At 41.3% G+C, this 27,939-nt stretch overlaps 1 pseudogene; it reads right to left on the reverse strand.

The window, feature by feature from the left end:
• Positions 1-2,120: 2,120 nt before the first annotated feature.
• On the reverse strand, positions 2,121-27,808 carry LOC133779660 (type II inositol polyphosphate 5-phosphatase 15-like; annotated as a pseudogene).
• Positions 27,809-27,939: the final 131 nt, after the last annotated feature.

Consider the following 27,939-nt stretch of genomic DNA (forward strand, 5'->3'; position numbering starts at 1 on the left):
AATAAACTAAAATATAAAAGCTGAGAAAGAGATAAATAAGCAGTAATGCAAAATAATAGTGAAATCTTGTATCACATTTCAATGGGGAAATGACTCATATTTATAGAGATAAATAAGACCTAAGGAAATCGGGTAACTACTCTGAATACAATCAAGAATTAATGTTAATATTTTATTTTGGGTAAGCTAGTGATTTTTTATTATTATGAGCATCCATATATATAATATTTATAACAAAATCTATATATTTTTTAAAAAAATTCTTTTAATTGATAAGATAATTACTCTTAAACTGAATTTTAAGGTCTATATTAACTGATTATGAGTAATCATAAACATTGCTGTCACTGTTATCATAATTATATTGTAATAGAAACTTGTGCTTAAATGTTTCAATTAATTTATTAGTGCATGCAAATTTTTAAAATTAGTGACAAATTATGAGTAATTTATTTATTTTTAAAAATGTTAAATGCTAATTTTATAAAGTCGGAATACATTAATTTATAATTAAATTATACGTTCATACACAATTCTTTTTCCTTGAAGGGTAAGGATCGATAATGGTCGTGAATCCCACTAACTTTTTATTTTATTTTAAATTTATAGGTAAATTTGTTTCTATTTTATTAATTTTACCCCACTAATTAATATTTTATTTTGTCATTATAATATAATGTGTCCAATGTAAGACATCAGTTTTCATTAATTTTGAAATTCCATATTCTAATGTTACCAATTTCATATTTAATTAAATTAATTAATTAAATGCAGAATAAAATGTTGGTACTGGAACATATATTGTGTAGCTACAAACAGATATTCTGTAACTATAGAAATATACAACAGAAAATATAAAACAGAAAAATAAAAAACACGCAGAGTTTTTTATGTGGTTTCAATATCCTTTCGGATATTATTAGTCTACGGGGGCACGCCCAGAGGTAAGATTCATTAATAAAGTTTCTCAAAAATACAAAGTATTTGACTTAAGAAAATATTAGACTCCCTCTAATTTTATACCGCAAAGTTGATGTATTTTCCACTTGATGAATGAACCTTGCTAAAAGTTCAAGAACTTGAACTCCCTTCGATTTGCTTGAAAAGTGCATGCTTCCATCAGAGGCAAGACTAGGATAAACATTCTCCCGAATGTTTTCTCTTTGTTCTTCTCTTTGTTGAATTGTTTCAATACACAAAACACATACAAAGACACAAAATAACAGATGTATAGCCAAACCACTAACCTTTACAAAATAAACACTATTTTTCTAAAGATGTAAAATAAATTTAGAAATAGACAAAAGAGTTAATCTAAACAAGGATGCTATGGTAAGTATTTATACACAAATATACTTACATAAGACAGCTTTTACTAGGTGTGAACGCACACATCTCACTAAGAAATGTTTCCTTAAATAATCAATCAATTACATTGAATCATCCGAGATCTGAGGAAATAGACAGACTGCCTGTAGCTACAGATCAGTCCGTATACGAGTTGTCATTGCAAGATCCTATCTTTGGTTTTAATGAGGATCAATTTGATCCTATCTATTGAAATATGTTCATAAGAATCAAGTTGTCAAATGAAATCAGCCAAATATAAAATAAATCAACATTTATTATTTGATTCATATGTTAAAAGCTAAGTATGTTGTAAAACCTTCTATAAATAGAATAGATTGATATAATCAGCTTTTTATTTAATTGTAACATAAATGTGAACAGAATAAAAATGAATAATCTTCTATTGAATGCCGAGATTACAAGAAATAAATCAAAAATATTTTGATTGACAAAATATTTTGGATGTAAATACCCAAGAAGAATCTGCAAAGAAGAAGTAATGTTGGAAACAATGAGAGTATACAATACTTCCCCTGCACATAAGAGTTACTAATACATAAAACAAACAAACATGTTAACTTTTAAAGAGAAAGTTTAACACAACAACTCCCCCTGAAAATAGGGTCCAGAGTTAGAACAAACAAAGAGTTGGAACTAACAACAAAAGTAACCACTACTCCCCCTTTTTGTCTAACAATAGGCCAAAGGAAAACAAAAACAAAAGAAAAGACCACAAAAAAACACAAGGTTCAACAAGACAAAAATACTAATCATGTAGCAAGAAACTTCTGAATTGAACTGAGGTGTTGAAGGATAGAAGCTTGGCCCTCCTCCAATTTACCCAACCGATTGGTAACATTGGAAATTTTTGTCTGAATAGATTGAAAAGTTGGAGCTACAGAAGCTGATCCAGAATCTGCAGGAGAAGTAGCACACACAGAAGGCAAAGATATTCCTTTTGGCTACTTAGAAGATTCAAACTTCTCAGAGGGTTTGAAAGTCATTCTAGAAACAAGAGGCTCTTCTTATTTAATGTCCAAGATCAGCTCCTTCTATGAAGACAATACTTTATAGATCAAGTTAGGAAAAAACAAATTTAACTTCCTGTGATTTCCCTTGCGCAAGGCCACAATCTGATCTAAAATCATGCCAGCTAGATCAATTTGAGTATCAGTTGTGAGCTTAAACAACAAGAAGGCTAATTCTTGGGATACCGCAACCATGTTGGAAGAGGGCAACTAATTAGAAAGAGCAAACCTCATTCACTACAAGAAAAAACAGTATTCATAGCACTTAAAAACTACTAACCAGGAGTATTGATAACGCTTCTGAAAATGCTAACATAGCCCCTGTTATTAAAAGTCCTGTCTTTTCTATAACAGTATTCGAATGTTATGTTCGATGTTATCTTAAACTATTCAATAACACATTTTTAGTTGCTATAATATTCAAATAATAACATTTAGTTAGAGTATTTGATTATAAATTTGGAGTTTAATCTTATACTTTATGCATAAAACTTTTCCACTGTTACATTTGATTATTTTGATAGCATTTTTAGTTTGTTATATTATATAAATCATAAGGATTTGTTATGCTTATAATATATTTCTATATCATAACATATTAAAAGTCTAGTAATAAAATTTTGTTACTTTAGTGTGGATAATATATTTTAAATTTTATTTTGATAAGTATACTTATAAGGTTTTTTTTTTATTAAAAGATTTTCATTATTGTATTTTGATAAAAAAAAAATCAAAATTAATCATAAAATGTAATTCTCAATAGATTGATAAACCACAAGTATTACATTAAACAATAACTAATTCAAACCATGAATATATCTACTTCATGAGATCTTAGTTCTAACTTAAATTTGAAAGCATAACATAATAAAGTTTTATAATCTTGAACATTTTTTACTTTAAAAATGAAAAACAGAAACATTATAAGATACACAAAAGTAAATCATGCATGAAACTTGCTCCATCCTTCAATTCATCATCCAACCAAGTACTTGCTGCTGAAGCTGTTTGTTGCCATCTGAAGCTCTCTAAATTGAAATCTCCTCAGGTTTCCAAGGCAAACCTCCTCATGATGTTGCTCTGAAATTTTTTAAAGCCTACAACTGTTAATCTCTTCTTATTGTCAACTTCTTAGTGTCAAACAATTTAACTCTGCAATGAAACATATATGAAAAGCAAAAAGCAATGAAACCCAACACTACTTAAGTAAGTAATGTTAGATTAAACAAAAATATGTACAGTATAAACCATAATATGAAAGTATCAATCAAGAAGGGAAAAAATTTGTATAGAAAGACTTTTTAAACACCTGATGCAATGCAACAGAACACAATCATTTTATATAGGTACATTTTATATATGTTAAAGACATGAATAGTAAAAAGTTGAAATTTATTGTTGGCCATCTTAGTATGCATTTAATAGATCACTTCCTCTCTATATGTTTCTTAAATTACAAATTTATCAGGATTAGAAATGTCTTTCTAAATTCTTTTACTGATATTTCTTAGCACTGGTGGTGTAGCTTTGCAACAAATTTAAAATTTGAACATTATATCACTAATATATATATATAACTGAAAAATAAAACGAGCCAAGTAATAAAAACACAGTATAATTTTGTAATCCTCTCAACCAAACAAAATAAGAACCTACAAAAGTATAATTATTGTTCTTTTTTAAAAGCAAAACAAGTTACCTCAAGCCAACGCAGAAAGCCAAAGGAGCCTCTAGGACAATGATCTGATGCAAGCCCATCCTCATTAACGACAGTTTGTCCTTCACAAAGGATTTCAAATAAGGCATCTCTTTCCCCACATTTATTGGTAATACACAAGATCGATGTGTCCTTGTTTTGAAGAATTATGTTGTTTGTGCTGATGATCGTTTCGGGAATCTTGCACAATTTTTCAAGTATAGCTTTGACTTTCTTATTTGTTCCAAGAATCTCTCCAACTCCTGTCTCCTAATTGATTCATCAACTCGTGCAATATCAATAGCAAAGATGCAGCGACAGGCTTATGATCACTGTCTGTCACATCCATGCAACCCTCATACCTATCAAACAGAAGATGGCAGGTATTTAAGTATAAAACCATGGTGTCAGTGTATCCTAGACAGGGGTAGAAAAGATATCAGTATAAGTTGTCACAGGTGTTAGTCCAATACACATGAAATTTTAATAAAATTATTGAGCATTTTTTCTCAACTCTGTTCCCTCCCTTCATGTGTGATTTGGAGTTTTGAACATCAAATTTTGAGCAGATTAATATGAACTAAAGAGCTAGAGACTTAGCCAGAAACAAAACTGATGAGCTTCTTTTGATAAGTACATGCATCCAAATATGGCCTTGACAATCACAACCCTATTAAATACAGAATAAAGAAATGCATCCCTGTAAACCCGTAGAAATTGATCTAGTATCTCACTGGAAGAATTTAAGGGGGGCTCTAAAGGCCACCTGGATGGCCTTAGACCAGATAAAAAATTATGAGATACATTCCATTTGTTTTTAAACTTTATTGCAATTGGGAAAAAAAATATATGTTACATATTAGAATCACTTACTGCAATATTGAGGAAACTACAGGACACTTCAAACTGCATTCTAATGCAGTGGTTGAACGGCTATCATGGTATATGATTCTATCACACCAAGCTGGAATTCGCTTCTTTTCACCTGAATCATACACTACAAAAAGATAATTTACAAACAAGTCAATTATTTCCGGAAGCTTTTTATCAGCATCAATGAAAAGCTCTACAGCAGGAACGAAAGCCCACCTACAAGATTTTTTTTACCTGCTAAACACCTGATTAGAAGAGATACAAACTACCCCAACCACTCCTCTCTCGAACAGTTCAATTGGCATAAACTGAACAATACTACTTGCACAGAAAAAGTTACCTGCTAAACCAACTTGGTGTCTTTCAAACTTGTATGTGGGAGGAAACCTAATATCTGCCTCTCGCATTCCTTGAAAGACATTTCCAGCTTCCATTTCTGCTCTAAGTTGATCCTTTTCTCTAAGCCAATCGAAACATCTTTGTGACACAGAATCTCTAGCTTCATCATAAGATATACCATCTAATCGATAATTAAGATCACCAAGATATATGACCATGTCTGCCTCAGATAATTCAGGCATCCCTTCAGCAGAGTAGGCAACACCAGTCTGTGAAGACAACAATGCTTCATAAAATGAACTGAAACTATTTAACTTTGAAAAAAAAAAATAACTCAGACCAATTTAGCATGCTATAGTGATGACATGTACATACAGTTGTATTTCGAAGCACCTGAGCAGCACATGAAGCACTAGCTACAACAGAAAGGACCAATGGCAATCCAGATCTATAAACAAGCCAAAATAAATACATTGAGAAGACAAGCGAACTAAACAAGAATAGGTACAGTATTGTACCGGAAGCGACATTGAAGAGATTAGTTGGTCGACTGAAGGACATTGTCCAGTATACATGATCAAAGTCTGCATTGCGACAATTAACTGCTTCTAGATGTGCAGCGAAGTGACAGTTAACAAAGCACATTATTCGATCATACACTCTCATCCTCAAACCAGCAGCTCCCTAAAAAAAAGTCATCAATTTCTATTTAGACAAAAGGCAGTTCACATATTTACTTATGTTGAGTATATGCATCAGCAGGCATGAACATATATAGATCTATAAGCCAAACGGAAACCGTAAAGAAACCTTTTGGAAACCATCAAGTATTTGAATGAATAAAACTAACAACAATGTATGCATCACAATCATGTCATTCAAATTAACATAAAGAGCCTACCTTATTACCAATGGCACGCCCAAAGCCACACAGAACTACTGCTGCATCAACATCTCCAACATAAGCTCTAATATCAGTTCTCACCCTAAAGGATGACATTCAACAATCATTAATGAAAAATCTTAACTGGCAAAGAGACCATAAAAATATTAAGTAGGCCGAATGCAAAAGCATGGAAGAGAAGAACAAAAAAATCTTAAATATAAGGTTTCTATCCTTATTCCTGAGAAAATCTAGTTCAAGACAAACAAACTAAAAATTACCCACTTGATTTTAAGAAAGTAAGAAACAACTGAGTTCACTTGAGATACAGTTAGTAATAGGTTAAAGACTTGAAGTTATTAAGGAGTTAATCAGACACGACACTTAAAAAATGGTGACGCAAAATTAAGTCTCTACATCTGAGACATTGAAAAAACAATAACAATTCACAAAAGAGTTTTTGATAGAAAATACCAACCATGCAGCAATAAGCAAGCCTACTAACTACCTAGAACCAACTCGTTCAAATGTTGATCCTTCATCCAATGTTTTGTCAATCATATCCAGCCACCACTGCCCAACAGAACTCCCCTCAAGACCTACCTATAGTCAGGAAACAAGAAAAGTCATTATAAAGAGAAACAGATATTTTATGCGCTAAAAAAAAAAAAAAATAAATAATCATAAATCATGTTATAATTCCATGTATTAATTCCTTTAATTAATTGTAAGAAAAAAGGCTCATGATTAGTTGAACACTCACCTCTCATTTTCATTGCATAATTAAATTTTATTCTTTTCCCAGCATTCAGCAATCAAATTATTCTTAGATTTACATATTATATTGCATGGGCAAGAGCGCTTAATGGAAGCATTAAAGTATCAAAGTTAGCAGATAAACAAATAGCATTTACAATTTTACATACCCACATATATAAAAGTACAACTTATGATTAAATTCAGTGTTTAAGTTATTGGCTTCAATCATGTTCGTTCAAAAATCATCAGGAACATATTGTGCCCATAATATAAGTTATGATTGGTCAAGAACTTCACAAACAATTATTTGAAAATGTCATCTTATATTCATATTGTAAGAGTTCAAAAACAAAAAATTTCCACTAAAACTATTTTTAGATGTGTAGAGAGCAAATAATGGGAAGCGGGAATGTAGGCGTACCATAATGCAAAGGATAAATAACCAGCAGTCCACACTTTAGCTCTGGAATCATCAGATAAGAGGTACTTGACATCGGAATTAAAGACATTGACGAAACCATTTGCAGCGAGTTGGCCCCTTGGGTCAATGAAGGACCTCTCTACAAGTAGTGCAGCCATGGGCCTTTCTTCAACAGTTAAAGACAAAGATCTTTCAATAGCTTCCCAAGGCCATATCTTAATAACACCAGCCTCTGAACCCGACCACAGGTCTCCTGGAACAACAAAAGTCAAGACAAAATTTTCTTTAAGCCAAAGAAATGAAATTTGGGCAATAAAAAATGTAAATGATAAAGTTAAATTATAACACTACGGATCCAGTTGAGGTACCATATGCTGTGATAACGAGAGAGAGAACGAGGCCTCTATGAGCCTGCCACGACAAGCTTTCCTTGAAATTGGTTCGAGTTCCAGAAGCAGCAGCATCCTTGAAATTGGTTCAATCTACTGATGAATTCTTAAGTCAAATTTTCATATATCTGAAGCTAATGTCAATTTTTTTTTTCAATCAACATGAAAGGAAAAGTTCTCAATTAAATATATGGGATCAATACATATTATATTGGGTTACCTGGGTCTTGGTTTAGCTGCTCCGTGCTCGTGTGTGCTCCAACAGCTCAACGGGAAAGAGTGAAGAGAGACTAAACATGGTGTTGTTCAGTCGGACTTTAGAGTATCGGGGCTTGAGGAAGAGAGAGTCGATAGACTCTGTTAGAGAGAGAGCTTTAGCTAGGCGTGGTCATGGCGTGATGGAGAGAGTCGATAGACTCAGTGAGAGAGAGCGCGATGGATAATGGAGAGGGAACTGATAAAATGAAGGCGAGAGAGAGAGGATGAGGCGTGATTAGGGTGAGCTGAATCCGAATGAGAGAGAGAGAGAGGAAACCCCCAAATGATATTTTTCATTTTCATTTGGCGGTAAGTATTTTCACTTGCCGCCTCTTTGGGTAAAATTTCAGCTTGTTTGTTTTTATTAGTATATATTTATAACACTTCTAAATATATGTAATATTTTAACGTAATATATAAGCAAAATTGTTGTAGTGATTTGTGCAGTATGTTAATATGTAAGATGAGCAATATGGACAGTATCATGAGTTTTCCAAGTAACAGTTTGTCCAATGATTTTAGACAAAACCACATCTTTGTCAAATGACACCTCGGTGGACTATACATCTACAAGGAGACTGAGTGCAGCAGCAATATCTTGAACAGTGAAAGAATACTAATGACCTCTAACATTGACTTTCCCAAACATGCAAGATTTTTTGTCAAGAAATTCATCATTTAGATTAGCATAGAATTCTTTGACCACCCTATCAACATAACCGGTAAAGTCAATTATAGTATTCATCCAACCCATCTCTTGAACAATTTTTAGAACTCCATAAACCCTATGAGCATCAATATAAAAAAATTTCTCAACAATGAATTTTTGAGAAGCATAAAGACTCATGTGTCTTTCATTATCTTTAAAGCAGAAAAAATGAGAATGTGTAGAAAAATATTTGAGTTTACCAGACGTTCGGGCCTTTTTAGAGTTAGGAGCAGAGGGAGGAATTTTCGGAGGTCGTTTGCTTGTAGATTTATGCTTGTCCTGAATAGGGAGCCCTGGAGATACACCTTCAGGTTCTGAAGCTACAGAACGGTCTTTTGAAGGCTTACTTTCATCAGGAGACTCTTCTTCCTCAGATTGGGTTTCTGTATTCAAGTCCTCACTAGGATCAGATTCAGCTTCTGAGTCACTTTTATCGACACCCTCAGAATCAGTCGTTGACACAGAAGGTGGATTTGCTTTGAGGTGAGTAGCCAGGGGAGTTGAGACAGCCAAACCATATTTAGACCATCTGTCAAAGCGATGAGCAGCTAGTTTTTAGACTCAGAAGGAGGTGGAGAGGATACTTGTGGGGAGACTTCAGTGCTGGGTTTTGCTCCTCCAGAACTGTCAGACCGAGATGCAGAAACCTCCTTTGAAGATGAAGACTTAGTACTCAAGTGCGCAGATGAGGAGGTTTCTTGAGGGTCATCACCACCCAGACCCGAAGTAGCAGAAGAGATTAGAGAGGCAGTCTGAGATGGTTTCTCATTCAGGTTCAGGACTTTTTTCCAAGCTTGACCCCTTGTTCTTCCCAAAGGGTTTGCAGTAGCAGGAGAGTCGATTGAGGCTTTGATCGAGGGTTTTGCACTAGCAGGACGCTTGGAACTACCAGCAGATTTGGTCTTAGCCATTCCTGAAAAATAAAAAACCAGAGAAACCACAAGTATACGAGAAGAGAAGGTGAAACTGAGAAGAAGAAACAAGAAAGGAGAGTGATATATGTGATTGTTGGTTAGGGGATTAAAAAGAGAAGGACTGGGTAGTTACCTAAAATAAAAATAAAAAAAACAAGAAAATGAAACTAAATATTTGCAATAATGAGACACAAATCAGGTAACTGTTAATCAAGAATTTTCCTTTTTCTTTATTTCCCAAATCCCACACAATCTGATTACCCCAATTATAAATACCTAAAAAGGAAAACAAATATTATAAAAAATAACCAAAAAAATCTTATGTACGCCCTGGTTTTCCCACGGGCTGCTAGCAAGCTGAGATACGACCTAATAATATCTACCACGTGAACATCCCCAAGACCGGAGCTGCCATAGAAGGTTCCTACCTCCTCAGCTCGAGGTAGCCTAAGGGTTCGCCAAGATTAGACTGAATGTGGACTCCGGGTCGAGGGAAGCACCCAGCTCGTGGTACGAGTTGGGGTTAGAGGCTGTGACCCCTTATAAAGTCAACCACGCAAGGTAAACGTGCATATATCAGACATCACGTGTCTGATATATCCCTGACTTCTTGGACACGCAGTAGGAACGTGTGTATTCAGACATCCACGACTGGGTTAGGCCGTGCGGCCCATTATCCCCTTACCTATTGATTTGACCACACTTATGTGTCAGGTTTAGGAATTAATCATGAATGTCACAGAGTTGACATGATAGGTAAGAAGGTCACGGGATGACCTTCTTACCAACTCTCAGGTGCCTTCTCCTATAAATATGGAGACCCTGGGAGTTACAAGGGGTTGGATTCTATTATGTAAAAAATACCCTGTAAAAGAATACCCAGCATATAGCAATAATATTGACTGGTGGAGTAGAAGGATTTTAACCTTTGAACCACCTAAAAACGTATTTGTGTCACCATTCCATAAAATAGATCATTCATCTATTTCGGTTCAACATAAGCACTAATCCCTTCTTCTTATTCTCTTAATTACCTGTTGGCGAAGGACCGCGTCAACAATTTGGTTCTTTCATTGAGAGCAAGTTGGATTGGTGCTGTCACAAACATCCACTATGGTGACCACTCGATCCAGACATGGTAACGAGACGGAACAACATGATGGGCAGGGGGCTCATCATACCGCCATCCCCGGCGAACAAATTTCGGAGGTCTAACAACGGCCGGGCAAGCAGCCGGTGGGCCAAGATGACACTGGAAGTTCAGCGCCCCGGCCACCTAATCCAAACCCAGGTTATTACACTGCGGTGGAGATGGAGAATGCTCAGCTAAGGAGCCAGCTAGCAACAGCTAATCAGCAGATCAAGGATGTGTTGGCCCGATTACCCCCTCTTACAACCGACGATAATGTCTGCAAGAGGCAAGGCGAGGCTCATAAGTCCCGCCGGGGTAATCGGTCCAAACATAGCCACTCGGAAAGACCTCCGACAGCCAACTCTATTTCCTCATCGCACCGTCGAGGGGCAAACTTCGAAGAAATGCCTAGAGCCAAACAACAGCAGTATAGCCGTTCGGTCCGAACTTCAACTCCCAGCTCCCAACCAGCCTCGAGCGCGCCCAGGACAGCTCGAGGAAATTCCAGAAGGAGATCCGGAGAGGGCTCACAGCATCAGCCCGTCCCCACCAGTCGTCCTACGCCACATCCAGATCACCAGGCGCGGGACCCTCAGGTTGGCAGGGCCGATAGGCCCCCACCTAACTTGATCCGCCCTGATGGAACCAGGATCGCATCCCCAGTCAGGCATCCTCCCTCTCCAATAAGATATCCATCTCCTTCGGACCATCTGAGATATTCCAGCCAACGGAAGTAGCAGGAGAAACCCGCCATCTGCAGGGCCTTCCCAACGTAGCAGGGCGCCGAGAAGAAGCTCGGATCCTCACCACCAAAGGCGGACTCCGAGCCTCTCTAACGGGAGCTACTGGACCGGCAGTCACCGGAGTGACCTTTCTGGCGGAGACCTGCGCCAGCATTTAAGCTCGGTACAAAGTCCTCAAACCACCCAGGGGGCGACTTGCGAGATCGCCTTAACTCTCACAGAGGAGAGCCAGTAGGAGGTAGTAGCCATGCTCGCTCAGGGGGAGACCTGTCCGAAGTACGTAACGGTGGGAATGCCCCAAATAACCTACCTCAAGATTGGAGGGGCAATAACCCACCAAATATGTACAATGGATTCGGAGCTGTTGAGCAGCCCCGGAATAACCAAGGAAATCAGGACAAAACCCTCGAGCGCCTGGCTCAGATGGAGGAGCTGATGAGGAAGCTCCTGTCGGAGAAGAAGAAAGATGAATATGATTCAGGGGACGAGATGGAGCTCTTCGCCCCTAGCATAGCAGCAACGGCTTACCCACCCGGTTTTCGTATGCCACACATGTCCAAGTTCAATGGAGACAGAGATCCGTCGGATCATCTAGGAATGTTCAACACCCTGATGATGGCCCACAACATTGGCCCCGAGCTGAGGTGTCTAATATTTCCCTCCACACTGACTGGACCAGCCAGACAGTGGTTCAAGCAAAGCAAAAGACAATCAATCAGCTCCTGGAAGACTTTCTCAGCTGACTTCAAAAGGGCATTCCGAGCCTCCCAGGCTGCCCGCGTCAAGGCCGACTCTCTGGCTAACGTGCGGCAGCAGCCCGACGAGTCTCTGAAGGCTTACCTGAGCAGGTTCGCGAACATCGCTACTCGGGCGAGAGACACGGATGACAACTCTAAGCTCATGGCCCTGAGAACTGGAATCCTCGTCGAAGGGGAACTCTGGAAAGATATACAAAGGAATGGAGTCAGCTCAGTAAACGAATTCCTTAACAGGGCCCAGGAATGGATCAACCTGGAGGAGGCCGAAGCCTCAGTTGCAGGGAACAGCCAGGTCTCTGAGCAGCCCGCTGGAGTGGGGACGGAGGTCGTGACAACGACCCAAAATGTCACACAGAATAACCAGCTCGGTGGAAGCAAAAGAAAGGGGAACGGCGACAACCTCCAGCACGACCCAAAGAATAATAAGCCCATAGACAAGTTTAAGCCCATCTACGCGACTTATACAGAGCTCCCCCACTCTAGGGAGAATATCTTCCTGGCAAATTGTACTCGTCTCCCCTGGAAGAGGCCGGAGCCGTTGAAGCACCAGAAGGGGAAGAGAGACACCTCCAAGTTTTGCCGTTTTCACAACGATGTTGGCCACAATGCCGATGATTGTAGGCATTTGAAAGTTGAGATCGAGACTCTCATCCGAACCGGCCCCTTAGCCCTGTACGTGCGGAACAGGGTTCCAGCAAGTCGACCTACTCTGGAAGTCCCGGTCAGTCAGCCCGGGTCTCGGGTAGATCAGGACGTCCCTCCTCCCATGATAGGAGGAGAGATTTCCACGATATCTGGAGGTCCGCATATGGCCGGCACAAGCAGGGGTGCCCAGAAGAGGTACGTAAACGAACTTAAGGTGCATAGTGGAGTAGAGTTCGTCCCGGAACAGCGTTTGCTGAAGCAGCAGCGATTGGAGAGACAACCGATCATTTTTACAGAAGAAAATGCGGGCCATGTCCAGTTCCCTCATAACGACCCTCTGGTCGTAGCAGTTCAGCTCGCTAATCGGAGAGTTAGGAGGGTGCTGATCGATAATGGGAGCTCGGTAAACCTTCTATTTCGGTCCACGCTGGAGAAGATGGGTTTGACTGTCACCGAGCTGAAGGCGACCTCCATGATGCTGTATGGTTTTTCAAGAGAAGGATCCACGGCCATAGGGACTATCGAGCTGGTGATCACCCTAGGAGAAGGACCTCGGACAGTCTCCAAACTCCTCGAGTTCGTGGTCATCGACTTCTACGCCGCATACAACGCAATTTTGGGATGACCCATGCTCATAGCCTTTGAGGCCGTCACTTCCATTCGCCACCTCGCAATGAAATTCCCTACTTCCACCGGAATATGCACTATCCATGGAGATCAGCTCGCTGCCAGGGAATGCTACAGCATTTCCATGAAAGGAAAATCGAAACCCGGGCAGCTAGCAATGGCCATCCAAGGTGGTGGAGAGGAATCTCAGGAACCCTTAGCTGATCCTAAGATTGAAAAACCTTAGAGCGCCGAAGGGGAAAATATCGCCTTAAGTGAGGATATTGACCCCCGAATAGGCGAGGACAGGTCCGAGCTCCAGGCTATTGAGGAGCTCGAGGAAATAAACATCGATCCGCAGAATCCTTCACGGATTGTCAAGCTTGGGAAAAACCTCTGTAGCAAGAGGAAGGCGGAGCTGACTAAATTTCTGCAGGACAACCTGGATGTGTTTGCGTGGTCACACGAGGACATGGTGGGAATCAGCCTGAGTGTCATCATGCACACCCTTCATCTGGATAAAAGCGTTCCCTCAAAGGCCCAGAAGCAGAGGCGCCTTGGAACAACCCGGGCTAAAGCCTTAGAGGAAGAAGTAGCCCAGCTCAAGAAATGCAGCTGTATCTGTGAAGCCAAGTTTCCGATTTGGGTCGCCAACCCCGTACTGGTCCCGAAGCCCAACGGGAAGTGGCGGACCTGCATCGAATTCTCCGACCTGAATAAAGCCTGCGCCAATGATTGTTTTCCATTGCCAAGGATTGACCAACTGGTGGATGCCACGGCAGGGCACAAGCTCATGTCCTTTATGGATGCGTACTCAGGCTACAATCAGATCGCCATGAATCCGGCAGACCAGGAGCACACCAGCTTCATGACCCGAACTAACATTTATTGTTACAAGGTCATGCCTTTCGGGCTGAAGAACGCCGGTGCTACATACCAAAGGTTAGTAAATAGAATGTTCGCGAACCAGATCGGGAAGAACATGGAAGTGTACGTTGATGACATGCTAGTCAAGTCAAAGACTACTGATAACCATGTTTCCGACCTGGGAGAATGCTTCAAGATACTACGGGAGTATGGCATGAGGCTTAATCCGCAGAAGTGCACTTTTGGAGTCGCGTCGGGAAAATTCCTGGGTTTCATCGTCAATACCCGAGGAATCGAGGAAAATCCCGACAAGATCAGATCATTGCTCGAACTTCCCTCCCCCAGGTCACGCAAAGATGTCCAAGGCCTGACAGGAAGGGTGGCAGCCCTCAACCGGTTTATTTCAAAATCCTTCGATAAGTGCTTGCCATTCTACAACCTGCTCCGAGGAAATAAGAAGTTCGAATGGACAGAAGAGTGCGAAAGCGCTTTCCTCGATCTGAAGGCACATCTGGCCGAGCCGCCCGTATTATCCAAACCAAAAGCAGAAGAGCCTCTTTTTCTCTACCTAGCTGTCACAGAAGATGCAGTAAGTGTCGTATTAGTTCGAGAAGAAGACCGGGTTCAGAGACCAGTTTACTACATCAGCAAGAGACTTCTCGGAGCTGAATCCCGGTACCCATTGATGGAGAAATTGGCGTTCTACCTTATCACGGTCTCTCGAAAGCTCAGGGTGTACTTCCAGTCCCACTCAATACACGTCATGACCGATCAGCCTTTAAGGCAGGTTTTGCAAAAGCCTGAAGCATTGGGACGTTTGTTAAAGTGGGCTATCGAACTCAGTCAGTTCGAGATTTTATACACCCCACGAACTGCTATAAAAAGTCAGGCCCTGGCCGATTTTGTAGCAGAGTGCGCAGGGTTCCGGGAGGATCCTGCAGAAGACTCACCCCAAGTCACCTCAGCCCCGGCGTCGTGGAGGATCTTCGTGGATGGTTCATCCAATGAGAACGGCTCCGGGGCTGGAATCATTTTAATATCCCCCGAGGGACATAGATTCCACTCGGCACTGAGATTTGGATTCAAGGCCTCCAACAATGAGGCCGAATACGAAGCTTTGCTGGCCGGGCTAAGAATAGCCCAGAAGCTGAAGGCGAGCTCCATCCAGTGCTTCAGTGACTCCTAGCTTGTAGTAAACCAGGTTCTGGGCGAATATTAGGCACGAGGACCCAAGATGGCTGCCTACCTGGCAAAGGTAAAAGTTGAGCTGTCCGCGTTTGGGCGAGGCTCAATCGAGTAGATACCTCGAGAACAGAACGCTAACGCAGACGCTCTTGCCAAGCTCGCCACTTCCGGAGAGACGGAAGCTCTAGGGTTAGTTCCGATAGAGTTCTTGGATAAACTAAGTATAGAAGAAGCCCGGGCGGAGGTCGAGATGATCGACGCTAGGCCGACCTGGATGACCCTCATCCTTGAGTATCTCACCTAGGGGAATCTACATGAAGGGCATAATGATGCGCGGCGAGTATTGTATCAAGCTCCCAGGTATACGATAGTAGACGGGGTGCTGTACCGACGTGGACACTCCCTACCTCTCCTGCGATGTGTTCTTCCAGGTGAGGCAAAGGCCATCCTGCAGGAAGTGCATGAGGGTTTTTGCGGAGATCACACTGGGGGGCAAAGCTTGGCCCTAAAGGTCTTGAGGCAAGGATATCACTGGCCCACTCTGTCCAAGGATTCGATCTCGTATGTCAAGAAGTACGACAAGTGCCAGCGGTTCGCCTCAGTTGCCCGAGCTCCCCCAGTCGAGCTGAAGATGATCTCTTCCCCATGGCCGTTTGCAGTTTGGGGAATCGACTTGGTTGGCGCCCTCCCTACTGGAAAACGCAGGGTCCGCTACGCCATGGTGGCCATCGACTACTTCACAAAGTGGGCTGAGGCAAAACCTTTGGCAACGATAACTTCCAAAAAAGTCCTCGACTTCATGGTTAAAAGCATTATCTGCCAATTCGGGCTGCCCAAGAAAATGGTTTCCGACAATGGGACTCAGTTCGACAGCGACCTCTTCACTGAATTTTGCGAAATGTACGGAATTGTGAAAAGTTTCTCCTCCGTGGCCTATCCTCAGGCGAATGGACAGGTCGAGGCCATCAACAAGACGTTAAAGGCAAGCCTTAAGAAGAGACTGGACGAAGCAAAGGGGGTCTGGCCAGAATAGCTCCCCCAGGTTCTGTGGGCATACCGGACCTCGCATCGGACTCCTACGGGCCATACTCCTTTCTCGCTGTCCTTTGGGAGTGAGGCAGTCCTCCCTGTGGAGATTAAGGTACTTTCCCATAGGGTCTAGGCATATGACCAGGATTGCAACCACGAGCTACTCTGCACTTCCCTCGACTTGGTTGATGAAAGACGAGAAGATTCACAGCTCCAGCTCGCGCATTATCAGCAAAAAATCACTCGTTATTTCAACTCAAAAGTCAAAAAGCGCGTCTATAGCATGTGCGACCTGGTCCTTAGGAGGGTTTTCTTAGCCGGTAAGGATCCCAAAGACAGAGTATCAGGACCGAACTGGGAAAGGCCATATCAAATCATCGAGGTCATTAAAGAAGGAACTTATAAACTAGCTCGGCTGGATGGAGGGGCAGTCCCACGAACTTGGAACGCCATCCATTTAAAGAGATATTATCAATGATTCCCTTGTAAGGCCTAAAAGGCCATTTTTTATGTATTACGCAATGAGAATTAACTTTTTTGTTTATGATTATACAAATTTACAAGTGTAATCTAAAGTAACCACGAAAGACCCTTTCCCAGTTACTTGGGGGGCATATGGTGCCTGGATATAACCAGGTCGCCTTAAAAGGCTTAGAAGTTAATTCAAATCGATTGATCATTGTTCTTCTTAAAGAGCACGAGATATTGACAAAAATTAACGCGAACTAAGCTGTAACCTGGATATAACCAGGTCATAAAACTTAGAAGTTAACTTAAATTGATTTATCGTTGTTTTTCTTAAAGAGCACGAGATATTGATAAAAGTTAACACGAAGTAAGTTTTCAAATTAAGTTCCTAGAAACAACCAAGTCATAAAACTTAGAAGTTAACTTAAATCGATTGATCGTTGTTTTTCTTAAAGAGCACGAGATATTGATAAAAGTTAACACGAACTAAGTTTTCAAATTAAGCTCCTGGAAATAACCAGGTCATATAACTTAGAAGTTAATTTAAGTCGATTGATTGTTGTTTTTCTTAAAAAGCACGAGATATTGACGAAAATTAACGCGAACTAAGTTTTTCAAAATAGTAACTAAAATGTGTAAAGACAAGGAAATAAATCAATTAAAAATAAAATTGATAGTTAGATTGTCTCGAGGTGGAAACACCTCATGCAAAAGTTACAAAAAAAAAAAAGAGTAAATGATATTAAAGGAAGGGGTGCAAAAGAGTAAGGCCCTAAGCTCTGCCGGGCCTCCCCGAGGAGGTCGCCGTCTCGCCCTCCTGCTCAACTGCACCGGAGGCCTCCCCAGTCTCGGAAGGTGCTTCTTTCTCGAGGCGAGCTTTAAACCCCTCCAGCAAGGGCTCCTAGACGTCCGCTCCCACGAAGTAGAAGTCACTGTCCGGGTTGTAGACCCAGCAGTGATAGAGCATGTCCTCCATGGAGATGTTGAAGGCTGCCTGCTCGGCTTCCAAGGAGGCCTTGGCCTCCTCGGCCCCGGCCTTCACGGTGTCTATCTCTGCCCGCGCAGCGGCGATGGCGGCTTTGGTTTCCTCGGCCTCCTGAAGCTTGGGACGGGCTTCGTCCAGCTCTGCCCGTGCGGCCGCCAGGGCATCCCTAGCCTCCTGCAAGGAAGTCTGGTGGGTGGCCACAATCGACTGGTGCTCGCCCCTCATGTCCTCGAGTTCGGCCTTGGTCCTGGCTATGCTCCTGTGAAGGGCCAAGGCACTCTGCAAAAATGGAGAAGCAATTGCCTTAAGAAAAAGAGAAGGGAGAAAGGAAAAACAGGGTAAGGCATGTTAATCGAACATCACAAAAATGGCAAGGTTAGCTTACCATAAGGGCCATGCCCAATGAAGATTCCAGCACGCCCACCAGGCTCATCATTTTGATGGCCTGTAGCTCCGTCTCTTTGAAACGGTAGAAGTGGCTGACAGTGTAGTTCGCCGTCTCGTACACCATCCCCCTAAAGACATCTGGGATCTTCTCCAGATCCTGGGGGTCCACCGGGATGCGTACCTTGGAAGGGACAATCGCCGAAGTCCCGGGCTCCGCCCCTGTGCTCCGGACGAAGGCCGGAGCTCGCGGAGGGGGTGGGGGCATGCTCCCTCCTGCAGCAGGAGGTACAGTTTTCTCGACCTGGGCAGCTGGGGGCTGCTCTTTCTCCTTTGCAGGAGACTTGGTGGGGGTCCTAGCGGTTTTCTTCAACGTCCAGAGCTTCTTCATTTTGGGCCCAGAGGCCCCAGATAGGGAGTTGCCCCCGGTGAACACAGCCCGCAAATTTTTTCCCCCGGAATGAGACATCTCCTCTGGCAAAACAAACATATGATTAGTAGACGAGTTAGCAGTCATGCAAAAACAAAAATAAGAGCAAAAGGGAAAAAATGCAAAATTCAAATATATATATATGTGTACTAAAGGAAATCCTACCCCCCGAGCTAGAAGAAGAGTCTACGGTTACGACCATCGGCCTTTGAGCTTCTTCGGGGGAATCTAAGACAATCACTTCTCGAGCTAGTGCGGGTTCTGGATCCGAGGCTGGCTCATGACTAGACTCTTCTACGTATTGCCTAAGTCCTGGAGCTACGGTACCCTCCCGGAGTGATGGCCATGACTGAAGGTTAGTCCCATACTCCTCGAATAGGACCGACCTAAAAGCTAGGATGTTGTCTACAACTATGGTCCCCCTATGGCGGCTATTTTCGTAGTCCAGCACAAGCTGGTCGACGTAGTGGAGCAGGGTTTCATCTAAATCTGGGTCACTTCGATGGCGTTGGACGACCTGTCTGGGATTGAACCTAGCTAGCCGGGGGTCTGCAGTGGCCCTATCTAAGTTCCTAAACGTATAAGGGTTACCTTGGCCGGAAGGACCCGCAGCTGCTCCTGACTGGACTCTCTCCTTGTTCGTTCTTTGGGCGACCTCCAACGCCCGCTTCTTCGTCCTCACGAGAGGCACCTCGTCCTCCTCATCTTCATCCCCCGCGACCTCCTCCACGATGATATGCCTCGTATCATGGGCTGGGGGAAGCACTCGGGGCCTCCTCAGGTTCAGAGTCTGGCGTGGGGAGATCAGCTTACAGGTCAGCATCGTCTCGTTTGTCACGAGCTGACGATAGTCCTTTTCACTGAGGGGCAAGCCCGTCAGTGTCTCGTACTGGCTCCCGAGGATCACAGACTTCTCTGTCCTCACGAAGATAGCTGCAGAATTAATCTAAGTCAGAAAGGGATACAGGAGGAGCTAAATGGTACTTAACTCATGAGCTAAGATTGAATGGCACTTACGAGGATGGTTGAAGTAGTGCAGCTCGCAGTTTCGGAACCCCGTCAACATAAAGAATTGATCTTTAAAGTCATTGGGGTGGCTGGGCAGCTCGATGACCGAGGCCGTGTTGGGGAACCGGGTTAAGTAATAAAACCCGTCACCTCGCCCCTGCTGCTCCGGGCTGGCCTTGAGGCAAAAGAAATACAGAATTTCCGTAGGAGTGGGGACCTCCCACTCCTGTTTCAAGAACAAGTACCTTAACCCCGCCAACAAACGAAAAGAGTTGGGGGGGGAGCTGGAATAGGGCCAACCTCACGTAATTGAGGAAATCAGCGAAGTACTGATCCAACGGGTGGAAGGCCCCTACCTTGAAATGTTCGTCGCTCCAGGCTGAGAACACCTCGTCAAGCGGCGCGCAGCTCCACTCACCTTCTAAGGGAGGTCGGGCAACCACGTTTCCTCTCCCCAGCTCGATGTTATGGGAGAGGAATATTCTGTTCACCCTCGCCTGGTCAGTGATTTTCGAGATGATCCTCTCCGCCTCCAAGAATGCGCCGGGGGCCACCTCGAGCTCCCGTTCCACTACTGGCCCGAAGCTGGGGATTGGGGATTTAGCCATCACCTCATTTCCTTTGTTTTGTCGGGAGGACGAGCTGCCTACAGGCTTCTTGGGAGCATTCTTCTTGGGTCCCATCTGGTCGCCTAGCGAACAAAAAGAAGAAATTTTAGAAAAAGGCGACCTAAAATGGAGAAGAATCTGAATGTGTTTCCTTAACACGAGCTGAGGTAAGCCCAGCCCGTGGAGAGTGAGACCACGCGGTTCTATGAACACGCGCCTATGCTCCCAAAAAATCCCCGATTACTCGGAATTCATGTGTCAGGAGGGTCAGGATAGAATTTTTCCTTGGAGGGAAAGTTCCAGTAGGCAAGAGAGGCAAAACCTCCTGTGAAGCGTGTCCCCTAAGCTACCCAGTTTTGCACCCAAAATACTGGATATTTTGAACAAGCCTACCAAAAATCCTACCCATAAAATTTCCCCAGAAAACGCACCCTATGAACCGTGTTCTTAAAAGGTTTCCTACCACAAATGATACCCTAACCTAAAAGGCTTTTACCCTTCATGCCCACAAAAAACCAACAAAACCCTGCATGCGGCTACAGTAAATAATTACCTAAGCTACAATGAAAAAATAATTTCAAAACATGCTCGGTCAGGAGACTTACTGAGTGTTCTGGTTGAGAAGAGGATGAAGGGATCGCCTGGGTTGGGGCTTCGTCGGAATAGTTGATTCCAAAGCTTCGAAGGAGTCCTTACACCTGAGCTTCTTGAGTGCTGGGAATGGCAGCCGGAAAGAAGAGGGTTCTTTCTTTTGAAAATGAAGAGAGAAGAAGAAGAAAATTTTTGAAAATTTTCAAATAAACGGGTGGCCCATGCATAAGGTGGCCACCCCTTTTATATACGTGAAGGGCCATAAGAGGAGGACCATTGGATTGCCCTGATGTGGGATCCAAGGCCCTCCACTCGAAAGAAGAAACGACGGATGAGTATAGGCTAGGCCAATAAATGCGGTTCTCAGAAGACGTACCGTCACCAACCACGACGTTCCACGTATTCGGCGCCTGCGTAGAATGTGGAATATGAAGAGTTCATGGGGAAGCCTAAAAGCCCCTATTGTGGCCCCATACGACGTTGTGTACCACGAGCAAGGACTTGGGGGGCAAATGTACGCCCTGGTTTTCCCATGGGCTGCTAGCAAGCTGAGATACGGCCTAATCATGAGATACGGCCTAATCATATCTACCACATGAACATCCCCAAGATCGGAGCTGCCGTAGAAGGTTCCTACCTCCTCAGCTCGAGGTAGCCTAAGGGTTCGCCAAGATTAGACTGAATGTGGACTCCGGGTCGAGGGAAGGACCCAACTCTTGGTACGAGCTGGGGTTAGAGGCTGTGACCCCTTATAAAGTCAACCACGCAAGGTAAACGTGCATATATCAGACATCACGTGTCTGATATATCCCTGACTTCTCAAACACGCAGCAGGAACGTGCGTATTCAGACATCCACGACTGGGTTGGGCCGTGCAGCCCATTATCCCCTTACCTATTGATTTGACCACACTTATGTGTCAGGTTTAGGAATTAATCATGAATTTCACAGAGTTGACATGATAGGTAAGAAGGTCACGGGATGACCTTCTTACCAACTCCCAGGTGCCTTCTCCTATAAATATGGAGACCCTGGGAGTTACAAGGGGTTAGATTCTATTATGTAAAAAATACTCTGTAAAAGAATACCCAGCATATAGCAATAATATTGACTGGTGGAGTAGAAGGATTTTAACATTTGAACCACCTAAAAACGTATTTGTGTCACCATTCCATAAAATAGATCATTCATCTATTTCGGTTCAACATAAGCACTAATCCCTTCCTCTTATTTTCTTAATTACCTGTTGGCGAAGGACCGCGTCAACAACTTACAATCTGAAATTTGACACCAATTTTTTATTATTATTTTGAATATTTTTTTCTACCCCTTTTTTTATTTTATTTTTTAAAAAATATAAGACATTTGTCATGCTGAAGAGCAAAAAAATGCTAGTCTATGAAATAAAATTCACCAAGACAATATTTTTAATGAAGCTCAAGAAAAAAAATGGTCACAACATTTTTTTAATTATTATATAAAATGAGCAAACCTTGTTAATTTTTCCAACCAATTGAATCAACTATTCTTCTTGCTTTTGTTCCTGATGAAATAATCAAACTCGTAAGAAAGTACAAATATTATATTAACAAGCTAGTTATCTATTGTACTAAAACCATAAAAGTTACGCAGGAAAGTAATTCACTCAGTCACAGATAAATATTTTAAGTAGTTCAATCAGTATGTAACAACTTTTGATACCATGCTTTTATTTATTTGAAAATGTGTCAAGCATTTGTGTGTAAAAGTGAAAGCAGGGAACATTGCCCAAAATTTTCAAAGAGACTTTTTTTGAGAATTGTAACCAATGGAGACGCTATCACACTACCTCGATGGTAGCCCTTTTCAATGGTAGTGTGTATTCTACATAACTGCTAATTAGATAGTATCTACTGTAGGAAAAACTCATTGCAGGATCTTTATTTATTTTCATGCAATTTACATACTATCAAACAAACATGCAAATTGCTAGAACATGCTCCTATGAAATTGATACAAATACAAAGTAAAGTAAAAACTTACATTACGCAGCGGAACTGGAACAACTTCATCCTTCAATCTCTCTAACCCTTGATTCCTTTCTGTAGCAGAGTATTATCAAGAGATTGAACAAGATCAGCAACACAGTCTTCCTCACCAAGCCTTTGATCAACCTAGAACTAGTGTGGGCTGGTTCTCAACACATGAGACAGAGATCTAGAAAAGAAGAAGATATTGTGGCTAAGAAAGGATTAGAGTGTCTAGGTTTTCACTTACCCAAATCAACTGAGACTGACTTGCTTCCTTATGAAAACCCTAGATATCATATTCCTTATATAGGCAACTGAATGGGATTTATTTAAATTTAAATTAATTAAAATAATAAACAAAAATAAAAGCCTTGGGCTGCCATAAATGGACTTGGGCCCAATCTCTTTGTTTTGAATTTAAATCCCAACTGGGCCTAAATTCAAAACCTTTTATTTATTTATTTTTAATTAATTAATTAAATCCTTATTCAAATTAACTAATTATAATTTGAAACTTGATTTAATATTATTTATTTATATTGATACCAATTTATCAATATTAATAAATTTACCCAAAGATTCTCTTTTATTCTCTAAATCTCACATCTCTGTAAATTTTCCAAAATTGACCTAGTCAACTTTTAAAAAATCCTAATTGATAATTAAATCAATTAATTGAGACATTCTAGATGATTTACTCAAAGGTGATGCGGGGACCATGGATCCATGAAATCAAGCTCCAACAAGTTACCGTGAATTTATTTACGAATAATTTCACTACCTTATTAATTCCTCGTGACTCCACTATAGACTCGGAATTGAACTCTTGAATTCATAGAACGTATTTTCAAAACCATAAATACGTTATCCATTGTTATAACCATTACAATCAGTCAATCCTCTATCGATGACTTACTAACGAGCTGGGTGCGAATTACCGTTTTACCCCTCATCAGTATTTTATCCTTAACTCCCACTAAGTTCCTTATAAATGATATTTCCGTGAACTTAATCACAGAAATGAGATCTCAATCATTTAACCTTTTGAACAAAGCAATTAAGGAAATCATATTTTCACTTCTCATACAGAAGTTATAGATTTCGTATATATGAATAATACTCCCGCTCAATTACACTAATAAATCTCCAAGATGTAAGTATGGGCTAGACCGTAGGGTAAGCTGGTAACGAACAAGTCAAAAGATTTAAATAATATAATTAGTAGAATATTATCACTCAGAATTAAGATCGACTTAACATATGGTCAACGTTGTGACATTGATTAGATTTGATAACAACGATACTTATTTATCAATCAATAATCAATATCGGTCCTAGTCCGATGTAACTAAATACATCCGATCTTATCTACTTGGTTGATGCCTTGGACAAGACATCACACCCTGAATGTGTAAGTAGATCATATCGTAGATTGCCTAATCAGTGAAAATCCAATGCACTGATCTAATCTTAGGACTCATTCTTTTGAACATATAATTACAACTATAATCCACTGTGACCTAGTCACTATAATTGTAACTATCCATATGTTCAGGATTTTATAAATGTTTGTATTATTTCAATAATCATGTAATAAAACAAGAAAGCAACACAGTTGTCAAACTAAATGATTTCTACTACTTTTATTGATAATATGAAATCGTGCTACATGTCCGACATGGTTTTATAAGGTCATAAAACCCAACATCTACTTACTCAGAGATGGCTTCCACACATTGAGACAGGTAGCTCTATTCTTCCAATGGAGCTCGAAACACATTTTTTTTATTAATAAACAAACAATGGTAGCTTGAACATAACACTCATTGAAGAATTCAAATATTTCTAGGAGGAGTAAATTAATTTTTCTGAACTAAACTTGTATAAAGAAATACACTATAGAAATTAGCAAGTAACATAATAATATGTATTTCTTTTGAGTTTGACAACTTCTTCTGGAACAAGAACAAAACAGGACTTTTTGAACAATACAATCAAGGCAAAAATATCAAGATATAAAGACGACACAAATTTAAATGGAACAAACCCCTAAGGATTTCCTTAGAGAATTAAAACGGAACAAATCAAGAGCTTTAGTAAAGATATCTACAATTTGTTTGCTTGTTTCAACATATTGCAAGACTAGAATTTTATTTCCACAAGCTCTCTAATAAAGTGATGATGGATATCTATGTGCTTAATGCGTGAGTGTTGAACATGATTTTTCGAAATATTTATAGCACTAGTGTTGTCACAAAAAATAGTTAAAGTTTTCAAATCAAACCCATAATCTACCATCATTTGTTTCATCCATAACAGTTGGGTACAACAACTACCCGCAGCAATGTACTCAGCTTCTGCAGTTGACAGAGAAATTAAGTTTTGTTTTTTGTTGTGCCATGAAACAAGATTGTTTCCCAGATAAAAACATCCTCGACTAGTGCTTTTTCGATCAGCAGCATTACCTACCCAGTCAGTATCACTAAAACAAACCAAGTTAGAATTGGTATCCTTGGAAAACCAAATCCCAAAATCAAGAGTGCTATTCACGTAGTGAAAGATTCTTTTGACAGCAGTAATATGAGACTCCATGGGGTTTCCTTGATAACGAGCACACACACCAACACTAAAAAAAAATATCAGGATGACTAGCAGTAACATAAAGCAAACTACCTATCATACTTCTATATAGTGTTGGATCTACCTTTACTCCATGTTCATCTTCCACTACTACAAATATAGGCTTTCTCTGCCCTTTTTTTTTCAACTTTAAATAAAAAGCGCTGAGAAAAGGTCCCTATGAGTCTGAAATACCATTTTATTGCGTTTTTTAAAAAAAACGCAGTCTAAAGTTCAAATATTGGGGAGGTGGAGACTTTTCACCGTGGTTTTATAAAAAAATACGCAGAGAAAAGTTAACTACTTTTCCTTGCAGTTTTTTGTATATAACTACGGAGAAAAGTACCACTAACCCTACAAGATGAACCCGAGCCTCATTTCCCTCTTCATTTTTCATTTCAAAAAGGCGAAGAAAGGAACGGCGCAGCCTTCGTCCCCAACCACGGTAAGGTCCATTTTCACTATTTTTCATTGTTTTTTTGTTGTCATTTTCTTGCATATTAACGCTTTGAATCATGTAAATATACATAATATTGATTTATTTTGAAGTTTTAGGGCAAAAATAAAGAAATATTGAGTAGGTTTAATGAGATTTTGTTACACCCAGATTTCGAGGTAAGAGGTTATGACCCCGAAAACTGGGCTCGTCGGGTGAGCTCGAAATGTATGAAAACATCATATGGTCCAGCCATAAAACCTCTAAAGTAAAACAACGACCCTGAGGATGTGTAACCTCGAATATTCTCTGAGCTCACGATGGGCAATGGCACGACACTTAAATATATTTTTCATCAATTGTCATCAGGCGAGATAGCTCGAGCTCAGGAAGTGCAAGCTTGGATGTGACAGCCTCGTCAGCACCTACCTATTCCGAGCATAGAGTGAAGTTGAGTGGTGAGCTCGTGACTGACCCATAGACTTGACGGACTCAATGCCAATCGCTGATCTCGAAGACCTGATGAATCACCTGGGATAGCCCATTACATGTGAACGTGCTACTGTTATGTAATCCCACTATTTAAGGGATATCATTTAATCTATTATCCGTTCCCGATCTTCATGGGACATTTCCGTGTATGTAGGAGATAATTCATTTATTATCATTATTTCAATTGATTTACAAAATATCTTCCCGAAATATGTGGGAATGAATTCTGCATCCTTCTCTATATATAGAGAAGGAATCACCACTTGTAAAGGATCGATTTTTCTGATTTTTGGAGAGAAAACTCTAGGTAATTCATCTCTGAAGGATTTCTAGAAAACTCCTAAGTCTTAATAATATAGACTTGTGGACTAGGAAGATTAACTGCTGAACCACGTAAAAATCCTCTTGTTTTTCTTCATCATTCATTCGCTCCATTGTTTAATTGTTTAATTGCTCTACAATTTAAGTTGATGAAAAACGATGTGAACAGTTTGGTGCTTTCATTGAGAGCATTAAGCAGTACGTGCGTGAGTCCATTCAGTCAAAAAAGACTCCCTAAATCAACAATGGCCGCGAATGATCCCAATGTTCCTGAAGTGGAAATTGTAGATGAAACTGACTATCCCCGATGCCCTGGAAAGTAGCCTATGGTGAATTCAGACCCTGATGAGAGGAGTGGTTCATTCGACTCTCGGGGACCACCAGCCCCCAGGGACGACGAGGACATGTATTACAATGTTGAACGATATGTCCCAATAGTGGAGCTCGAAAATCGCCAACTGCGACAGCAGTTGGCAGAGGCCAAGAAATGTAACGAGGAGCTAGCCAGATTGGCTGCTGAGGCATAGGCAGCTCAGGCCCCACCTCCGCCAGAGGCCCAAGATCCGCCTCTACGGGACGTTCATTTCCACCACGTAGGCCTCGTGGGCGACCGCGCAAAAATGCTGCTACCCAAAGAATGGAGCAACCTCCACCGCCAGCAGAACAGCCTGCTCCATCAAGGCCTCGGAGAAGTAAACGGGTTGGAGCTCCTGCCAACCCAACTGCAGAGGTACTGGCCGAGGTGGGGAATAACTGAGCCCCCATGCAGGCTTGGACCCAAAATCCTTGTAACGTGCAGAACGTTCCAGAACCAGTTCGAGCAAACTTGGGACCTTCTAGGCACCGTAATGGATGGTAGCCACCATCACCCATAAGGCACCCACCATCGCCAATAAGGTATCCCTCACCAACTCGGAGAAACACACAACTGACTCAGGGTGATAGGGAAAGGCGAGCTGGGCAAAGGCGTGGACATGGGGAGACTGCTAGGGAGCATAGAGGTA

The sequence above is a fragment of the Humulus lupulus genome, chromosome 5, assembly GCF_963169125.1.
Source record: "Humulus lupulus chromosome 5, drHumLupu1.1, whole genome shotgun sequence".
Lineage (NCBI taxonomy): Eukaryota > Viridiplantae > Streptophyta > Magnoliopsida > Rosales > Cannabaceae > Humulus > Humulus lupulus.